Here is a 10,305-nt window from a genome sequence, read left to right as displayed (position 1 = left end):
GTGTGGCCTGGAGCTGGACCAGAAAATATTTGCTATGTGGGAGGAAACTGAGGCTACAGTTTTCACAGACTCACCAAAATTGGACAATTGAAGATTGGTCTGGTCTGATGAGTCTTGATTTTTGCTGCAACTTTTTGAACGGTAGGGTCAGACTTTGGTGTCAACAACATGACAGCATGGATCCATCCTACCTTGTATCAATAGTTCAGGCTGGTGGTGGTCATAAAGCCCGTATCATCTCAGACTGGTTTTTTGAACATGACAATGTGTTCACTATACTCAAATGGCCTCCACACTCACCAGATCTCAATCCAATCGAGTACTTTTAGGATGTGGTGGAATGGGAGATTGACATCATGGATGTGCAACCAACAAATCTGCAGCAACTGCGTGATGCTATCATGTCAATATGGAGCAAAATCACTGAGGAATATTTCCAGTACTTTGTTGAATTCACAAAGGATTAAAGCACTTCTGAAGGCAAAAGGGGGTCCAACCCGATACTAGTAGGGTGTATCTAATGAAGTGTACTTTAATAAACAAAAATAAGCTGCAGTAATACAAAAACTGCAACCAGCAGCGACTTTTATAGTGTGAAAATCTTGCATTCTCTCAATTGCTAAATGGGTCCACTTAAATAAACCACCGTTGTCTAATAAAATCTTTGAAAAAAACAAAAAGTGCAGTTACAATTAGTGCTGAACTGTTCTTTCCGGACGTCTCTCTGCTAAGGTCCAGTTTACCACCAGGGGCCATAAAAACACCTAACAGTGCAATAAATCCATTCAGGTCAGGTGCACGGACAAATCTGACGAGCCCACTACCTTTATATGCAAGTCGTCTTTTTTTAATACAATTATGAGAGCCATTTTCACATTGACGCTAACAGCAGTCAAACTATTCCTCGCAGACTAATGGTTTCCAGTAACTTTAAAGCCCTTATCAGCATTTTCCAGTCTGATCAAAAGCATTAATGCCGAGTGTTCTGCGCGCTATTGACCGCATCAGTGGGTTTGTGTGTTTATTAGGTTACGTTGGGTGAAATATATTTGTAGTAAGTTAATCTTCTCCTTTCTCTAATGTGCTGGGGTAAGTCTAATGTTCGGCAAAGTGCTGAGTTGCTGTTCTTCTACTTTAAAGAGAGGCATTAAATTGATTACAAATATAATATGTCGCCACAACATCAATTAGTGGTCATTTATGTGAGAAGACAAGGATATTTATGGGAGCCGTGGCTGTTTAGATTTATGCCGGCGGTTCGGAGGTAATGCTGAGGTACAACAAGGTGAAGAGATGCTAATAATATTTGTGCGATACGTTTTGCACTGTGTTCAAACATGATCCTAGATATGATTGTGTGCAAAATGCATGAAAAATGACTCGTTGAAGACGGTAAAGTGGTGTAGTAATGGTACCATGTTGAAAAATATTTTATGGAATAGATTGAGTTAAAGGCAGCAGCACAGTGGCTCAGATGTTAGCATTGCCGCCTCACAGCAAGAAGGTTGCTGGTTCGAGTCACGACTGAGCCAGTAGGCATATCTGTGAGGAGTTTGCATGTTCTCCCTGTGTTGGCAGGGGTTTCCTCGGGGTGCTCTAGCAGAGTCCAAACACAGGGGAATTGAGTAAAGCTGGACAAAACTGTGTTTGTGTTAATGCCAAAGTGTATGGGTGTTTTCCAGTACTGGGTTGGGGCTGGAAGGGCATCCGCTGTGTAAAACATATGCTGGAATAGTTGGCGATTCATTACACTGTGGCAACCCCTGATAAATAAGCGACTAAGCCGAATGTAAATGAATAAATAAATGAGATTAAGTTAATGGAGTCTTGCTTCTTTATCTCTAAAATAAACATAGTACTGGCACGTGAGAAATACAGCTCTAAAATATTTTATTTGTGTAAGTGTGCAGATATATATACATTTATTAACATGACCAACAATTGACCATACATTTATTAAAGTTTACTTATTCATCCACATCAACGTTAGTATTGTTAATTCTAAGTTCATGTTAGTTAACGTATATAATAAGTCAAATAAGTTAACTAACATTAATAGAGTTACTGTAAGGTAAATCAGGGCTTGACAATAAATGTATTAATCACAAGCCACTGTGGCTAATAGTTTTCCAACATTACTAGCCACTCGCCGTTTTCACTAGCCACAATTTTATGGTTTGGAAAATATATTTTATACACATAAATATGACTTTGACATGCTAAAATGACTTGATTTAGATTTTCCGTTATCTCCACATGCCTTCTCACTCATTTCACTTTTTGTGTGTCGTGTATGAGCTTGCTTAATAATCATGAGCACTATGGTTTCATAGTATAACAATTAGCTTTTATTTCACATAATTTTCAAAGCTCAAAATGACAGATTTACCAAATGTATCTCTAACCAAACCAAACATTATCAATTAATTATTTCTAAGCCACAAATTTTTAATGTGTCAAAACAAGCAAAATATAGCTGTATTCTATACTTTTAATTTAACAAACATATGCACTGTAATCTGACCTGGCTAAAGGTCTCAGATCACCAGTTAACTACACATAAATATGGAGTTCATCTCCCATTAAAGCAATGTTATTGTAAAAATGAAAATTAAACCATATTAACGCAAAAGAAAGCAGGTAAAAAAAATGGTTAAAGCGAAAGCAACTGGTGCTGCTTACAAAAAGACAAAACTGGAACTCTTGAAAGCAGCAAGACTGCATGTTCATCACTTTTTGTCTTGTCTATTTAAAAGAGAACATCAGTTGTGTTTCTGGACACAGTTGCTTTACGCAAGGAAACGGGAGCGCGCATGCTTTTAAAGTCACGCGCATCATCTCAGCTGTTAGCGCAATTGATTATCCCCTCATCCAGTATTCACCTGCTTTTTATAGCTCGCGTGAATGCAATTATTTTTGTCTGTTGTGTTGCTTCTCAATTCTAAGATCGCCTTTGCATGCATATTGGACCATCCTTATTGTTGAATCCTGCTTTTAAGAATTATTAAACAGGAAAGTTATTTTCAACCAGCCAAAGTGGCTAGTGGGAGTGTCTGTCTAAACCATCACTGCTGAAATCTACTTGCCTTTGGCGGGAGTAGCCCTGAGTATAACCAAACTTTAAAGGGCACCAATGATGAAAATCATCTTTGGTGGACAGAGCTGTGTGTAAAGTTAATAGAAGTTAATAGAATTTCAGAAATGAGCAGGATTTAGGAATGTTGAAGTTGTTTAGAATTTACAAAGGAATTCTGTTGATAAGAATTCATTTGAGTGGTAGGGAAGTAGTTCAATTAACACTCTTAAAACTGCAACCTCGGCAGGACTCGAATCTGCAATCTTCTGATCCGAAGTCAGACGCCTTATCCATTAGGCCACGAGGCCCTTAGTAGTTGCACTAGCATGAAGATTAAGTATATGATGAAGAAAACCAAACGAAAAACAATGCGGTCAAACTTGCAAACAACACCGTTTTTCTCCGGTCTACCTCTAATAAGAGCACCTCGAATTCACATTCTGTTAAGTTTCTATTCTTGCTTGCTTTTGCCATTGCTTTTTTGTTTGGTTTTGCCAAAGTGGAGTCATTACCCTGTATTATTTATATGGGGGGAGGCAGGGAGGGGTTTTCCACTTGTGCATGTTGCGCTCAGTTTTACTTTAATTCGGATGTACAATTTCACATTAATTTGCGTACAGTGTTTCATACATCTGATTTTTTTTTTGCTGTGTACAGACAAAGCTGTAAATATTTTAATATTGATCCATTGCAAGTCTAAAAACCGCGACCCTGGCAGGACTCAAACCTACAATCTTCTGATCCGAAGTCAGACGCCTTATCCATTAGGCCACAGGGCCTGTCAGTTGTTAAATCTACCAACTACATAAACGAACATGTCACAAACTATGTTTACATAGCAGATGTTGCTATGTAATAAAATCGCTCTGTTAAGTCTAAACATTAAAATCTTCATGGTTTACAAGGTTTTATAGTTATTTATAATTTGTTTGCAAAATGGTAGAAAAAAAGTTGTACCTCTATTGTCAGTGAAAGGCTTTTAGGATGTTAGAATGAGTGAGAAATAGTGATACTGAATTTTGAGTTCCTACACGAACCAATCGCTTTGCAAATCTTCAGAGGACTGTCATCTTTGTTGAATAAATAAATAATACATCTATCTATGTAAGCAAAGGCAAAGTTACAGTAAAAAGCCTCAAACAGAGTTTAATTGCACTGACGTTAAAATTCACAAAGGAATTATGTTGATATATAAGGATTTTAGTGGCAAGACAGTAGTTCAATCAACAGTCTTAAAACTGCAACCCTGGCAGGACTCAAACCTGCAATCTTCTGATCAGAAGCCAAACGCTTTGTCCATTATGCCTATTATGATGCTTTAATGGTTGTGAATTGGAAGGGCGAGTTATATCTTAAATACAAAGCTTAAATTAAACTGATTTTATAATTTACAAAGGAATTATGTTGATGTCTAGAGTGTGCGGATTTGAGAGGCAGGAAATTCGTTCAATTAAACCCTCTTAAAACTACAATCTATGCAAGGCTTGAACCTGCAATGTTCTGTCGCCTTATCCATTAGGCCACGAGGCAAGATGAAAGTCAAAAAAGACTAGTTACTACCTAAACGAATATATGATGAACTATGAGTCTACACAAACATCTGCTATGTAAATAAATTGTTCTGTTAAGTCTAAACATAAAAATCCTCATGGTTAACATGTTTTATAGTTATTTATAATTTGTTTTCAAAATGGTTGAAAAAAAAGTTGTACCTCTATTGTCAGTGAAAGGCTTTTAGGATGTTAGAATGAGTGAGAAACAGTGTTACTGAATTTTGAGTTCCTACACAAACCAAACACTTTGCAAATCTTCAGAGGACTGTCATGTTTGTTGAATAAATAAATCAATAAAATATCTATCTATGTAAGCAAAGGCAAAGTTACAGTAATGCTGAAGTAGAAGTTGTTTCGATTTAAAAGCAGATTAGCTCTTTAATAACAAGATGCCTTTATAAAACTGCAAGCCCGGAAGCACTCAGGATGTCAGTGCAGTTGTGTTCAAGCCTTTTAACAAAACATTTAGTTTATTTCTACTGTTAAACAAGAAAGCTGATATTTTGAGGAAACCTGAAACACGGTAATTATTCTCTTCCTATAGTATTTTTCCTATTATATTTCCTATGTGGTTTCTTCAAAATGGCTGCTTAGTGTTCAACATACTTTTGGTGAACTGACCCTTTAATGGTTATGAATTGCAAGGGTGAGTTATACCAAACACATAGCCCTAAAGACACTTTGGTAAATTTTAATTCTTTATATACCAATTCTTTTTATATTTGGTGAGTGCAAGGCTTTGATTAGCAGGCAAATTATTTAACTAACAGGCTTAAAACTACGACCCCGGCAGGACTCGAACCTGGAATCTTCTGATCCGAAGTCAGACGCTTTATCCATTAGGCCACGAGGCCTCCGAGGTTCTAAAAATGATATGTGGTCACGTGACACTCGACTTTCTCTGCATTGTCTCCAATCATAGTCATGATTATAATAGGCTAATAACGAAGCCTAATACTGTTTTACTGAAATTTCAAGTGTTTTAATCCAGTTTGCTGCTAATTAGCTACTCATAAAACACAAAAACTAAACAATGAAAATATGACATTTTAATTAAACGTTATCTGTGTACGTATTTCTAGGAATTCTAATTCGAAATGATTTAATAATTAGAATTAAATAGTTATAAAACGTATAAGAAATTTATCGCGAGGCTGGTACATTGAGTAAAAACAGCTATTACAAAAACGAATCCTGGATGGTATTTCCGGTAAACATTTTAAGTGTAGAACCATAGACTGTAAAAGTGTAGAACCGCCCATACTCTCATCGCTGATATTACCCACAGTACATTGCATGTTGGACATAAATTCGATTAGAACTACAAATGCGGCTGAAAAGTGTAAATAAACTACAAACATGGTGGACACTCGAGAAAAACCTTCAAGTACAGAGGCTTCGGTAAAGATTTTTGTATGACTGTTAATATAGTCCACAGGAAAATGTTTGAATCGCATTTCCAGTATGTTTCACCTGCAACAACAATACTAAACTTAGATAAAGACGTGTTTGGACATTCATTCATTCATTCATTTTCTTGTCGGCTTAGACCCTTTATTAATCCGGGGTCGCCACAGCGTAATGAACCGCCAACTCATCCAGCAAGTTTTTACGCAGCGGATGCCCTTCCAGCCGCAACCCATCTCTGGGGAAGTGGACATTAACCTCTAGATTACCCAAAGACCTGAGGAGATCCCTCTGCATGAAAGGCTCGTGAATGGGAGATTGACCTGCTGCTGCTTCTCCAAAAAGGTAGGAAATAAATATAAAAGAAACGTGGATGATGTGTGGATTGACAGGGCTTATAACTAAGCAACATAACGATCTGTTAATGGGGAGCTAGCATGCCCTAAAGCTTGCATACTCTGTGTTACACACTAAAAAGTATTTTCCTTAACAAAAAGTTACATACTTTTAGGGTGTAGTATACGTATGCCAATTGGGTTGCAACAACATCCCTCTTTATTATCATAATCACGACTATGATTGCAGACCGTGCAGAGAAAGGTAACGGGTGTCACGTGACCGTATGTTTTATTTTTTTCCCGTCCGTTTTAGAGGGTATTAATCTCTTTTTCATGTTAACTATATCATTAGTTGGCCTCGTGGCCTAATGGATAAGGCGTCTGACTTCGGATCAGAAGATTGCAGGTTCGAGTCCTGCCGGGGTCGCAGTTTTATAAAGCCTTTTCCAAAAGTGTACCAAATAAAATCTCATTTCACACACCCATGATGAGTTTATTATAATGCCTTCAGGGGATAAATCGCTTTCGTTGTAGCGGTGCTTGTTCTTAAATCACTCTGGATAAAAGCTATACTAAATGAACAGATGTAAATGACATTAGTGCATTGTTACACTGAAACGAGAGTCATGTACACAACCGCCTCCAGCCTAACTTCATTGTTTATTAGTCATGCAGAGCTCTCAACATTCGTGCAGTCTCTGTAAGCCTGACAGCAGCATTTTAACATAGCCTAATTTATTAATAGCAATACACACAACACGGGCTCACTTTAACAGTTTGATTTGAGATGGATAATTTATTTATTAGCTGTTATGTAAGCCGGAAAATTCAAAGAGACTGAAATCAAAGCATTTTGCAAAAAAAAAATACAGATTAGAGTCTGCATTTGCTGTTTCTATATGCAATATATATATGTTATGTTATATATATATTTATTTATTTATGAATAAAATCTACAGAGTAAAAAATGAATGCGCACAACTGATAAACTCTTTATTCGATAAGAAAAAATGTGCATGAAATATACACTCACTGGCCGCTTTATTAGGTACACCTAACTGCTCTTTAACGCAAATTTCTAATCAGCCAATCATATGGCAGCAACCCAATGGCATGTAGACATGGTCAAGACGATCTGCTGCTGTTCAAACTGAACATCAGGACGGGGAAGAAAGGTGATTTAAGTGAATTTGAACGTGGCATCCTTGTTGGTGCCAGATGGGCTGGTCTGAGTATTTCAGAAACTGCTGATCTGCTGGGATTTTCACGCACAACCATATCCAGGGTTTACAGAGAATGGTCAGAAAAAGAGATAATATCCAGTGAGCGGCAGTTCTGTGGGCACAAATGCCTTGTTGATGCCAGAGGTCAGAGGAGAATGGCCAGACTGGTTCCAACTGATAGAAAGGCAACAGTAACTCAAATAACCACTCGTTACAACCGAGGGATGCAGAAGAGCATCTCTGAATGCACAACACCTTCAAACCTTGAGGCGGATGGGCTACAGCAGCAGAAGACCACACCTGGTGTGGATCAGGAAACTGAGGCTACAATTGGCACAGGCTCACCAAAATTGGACAATAGAAGATTAGAAAAACAGTGCCTGGTCTGATAAGTCCCGATTTCTGCTGTAAAATTTAGATGGTAGGGTCACAATTTGTCATTAACAACATGAAAAAAAAAAAAATATATATATATATATATATATAGCAAATATGTGTAATATCTGTATAATATCAGGCTTCTTTTAGGACTTTCCGGAGTTCTTATTTAGGTTTAGACAACATAGGCTCATTCTGAAAACGTAGCCCTATATACATTTCTTGAGATTGAGAATTATGTAGCCAGAGTTACGTATGGCTGCATTTCATCTAAAAAAACGCTACGGGGCGTTATGATGCAGTTCCTTTTCCCGCTTACCAGCTGACCGCTTACCTCCATATGGATGGCTTTCCTGCTGTTTCCAGTTTGTCCAATAGCTCGCCATGTATGTCGGTGGACTTGAGATGCAGAGAAGAGTTGACCTTGAAGACAGGGTGCGAGTCTGTTGAAGAACGGTTCCAGAAAAAGAGAGATGCCAATAAAATAAAATAAACAAGTAAATAACAGGGTGAGAATGTGGTCAAATCTGAAACTGTGGTAAAAACCAAGTGAGGGCATTTTTTTCTGGATTTCTTTTTAAAACGGTCGGTTGGGTTTAGGGAGATGGGTGGGCGGGTCAGTTGGTGCTTTTGAAAACATCTATTGGTTGTATTTAGGGAGGGTGAAGTACGGGTCAGTCGATTGGTCGATCCGTCAGTCTGTCAGTTAGTTGACAGCGGCCTCTAGTGGATTTATGTAAGAACAGCTGGCGTGAGTGGCACTTGCGAGAGAAATTTAAGATCTCAAAAAGTGTACACAGTGGCCTCTGGTGGATTCTACACATGGGCTGGTATAAGATTCTGACGATATGATAACCTTGGATAAAATCACACGGTATATCACGGTATTACAATATTGTAATTGCTTTGAAATATGTTGTTTATAAATGTCGGGGTAAAAAAGAACAACATTTGCCTCCATTGAACACGATATATTTTATTTTAAGAGACATTTAAAATATTTTGGAACAGTAGCCTTTGATGTTGATGGCCCTTTTCAGCTGGAGATACTCTTGCCCTAAAAACTAAATAAAATAGTTGTTAAAAACGCAAATAATAAAACAAGCTTATATGTTGTAGGTACGGTATAACAAAGTTTTAAAACCTTGACTTTTTCAAACCACGGTAAACCTTGAAAACGGTTATCGTCCCATGCCTAGTGGATTCGTGAAAACAAACAGCAAAAAAAACGTAGCTCCTGGGACGTATTTGTATATATAGCGGTACATTTTTTAGAATGAGCCTGGGTTGTGTTCAGAGTATCTTATCTTTCTTTTTCTGTTCAGGTGATCTCACACAGCCTCTATAATATTCAGGTCTGGACCTTGTGGAGGCCATTTCATGACTGTCTGTGTTTCTTCAGCTTTCTTTCTTCAAATAAGATTTTACTGCCATTACCAGATCACTATCATGCTGAAAATGAAAACTATAACCACTAAGGTCTTTTCCAGAATGGCTTAATGGAATAAAACCTATCTGTGTCTTTTTAGCATTGCCAATTCCTTCAATCCAGACAATATTGCTAACAATACTGGTAGAAATGCAGCTCAAGCCAGGACAAATAGCCTCTCTCTAACATTATCTCTCACATGTTAAACAATAAGTCAATATAATGCAAACTCTAACCTATATATTATGTATAAATATATAGTATAAATCTGTATAAATCTAAATTTAAAAACAAATTGCCAAAGATACATTTATGCCTGGTTTTGTAGTAAAGGGTCACAAATATCCATTATACTATCATTAAAATAACAGATTTGTACAGTATGTTCTCTTTGACTTAATGGATGGAAACAATGCTTTATTAGCAAATGTTTTAATTACATTCCAGTTTTGTGCATAAATCTAAGTAGCAATGTAGAGATGGTATATAGTTTAGCCCAAAGAATGACCAGTCTGTCAGATGAAGAATAGCCGGAGTCAGAGATTCAAATAAATAAATAAAGTTTACTGAAGATAGTTTGCAGTTTCATCAGCAGAAGCCAGCTTCAACACTGGCAATGAGTTCCTCTGACTTATACTCTTTACACAGGTCCAGAAAAGGTGGGATCCAGGTAAACAGTTCTCATTGGTTACAGCAAAAATAGACAATTCTAAATGTGTGCGTCATGGAAGAATTGTATCTAACTCCAGATATGGATGGCGACATGGTTCCTGGGGGTCAAGTTATTAAGAGCTGATTCCAACCTGTAAAAAGCGAAACCAGGGACACAATACACGCAAGAGACAATCCGATGTGGAAACTCACTGTTGTTTCTCGTACGTTCAGCTGTTTAATCAAACTG

General features: G+C 37.4%; 4 non-coding genes across 4 annotated transcripts; 1 reads left to right on the top strand and 3 right to left on the bottom strand.

Annotated features, from left to right (window-relative positions):
* Window positions 1–3,311: 3,311 nt before the first annotated feature.
* Window positions 3,312–3,384, bottom strand: trnar-ucg (transfer RNA arginine (anticodon UCG)). The gene has a single exon. It is a non-coding gene; the product is annotated as a tRNA-Arg (tRNA).
* A 398-nt stretch (window positions 3,385–3,782) lies between these two features.
* On the bottom strand, window positions 3,783–3,855 carry trnar-ucg (transfer RNA arginine (anticodon UCG)). Its single transcript has one exon. It is a non-coding gene; the product is annotated as a tRNA-Arg (tRNA).
* Window positions 3,856–5,410: 1,555 nt separating this feature from the next.
* On the bottom strand, window positions 5,411–5,483 carry trnar-ucg (transfer RNA arginine (anticodon UCG)). The gene has a single exon. It is a non-coding gene; the product is annotated as a tRNA-Arg (tRNA).
* A 1,245-nt stretch (window positions 5,484–6,728) lies between these two features.
* Window positions 6,729–6,801, top strand: trnar-ucg (transfer RNA arginine (anticodon UCG)). Its single transcript has one exon. It is a non-coding gene; the product is annotated as a tRNA-Arg (tRNA).
* The last annotated feature ends 3,504 nt before the right edge of the window (window positions 6,802–10,305 follow it).

This window comes from Danio rerio, chromosome 7 (assembly GCF_049306965.1).
Source record: "Danio rerio strain Tuebingen ecotype United States chromosome 7, GRCz12tu, whole genome shotgun sequence".
Classification (NCBI taxonomy): domain Eukaryota; kingdom Metazoa; phylum Chordata; class Actinopteri; order Cypriniformes; family Danionidae; genus Danio; species Danio rerio.
The sequence above is the reverse complement of the archived record's forward strand: the minus strand, read 5'-3'. Positions and strand labels throughout refer to the sequence as shown.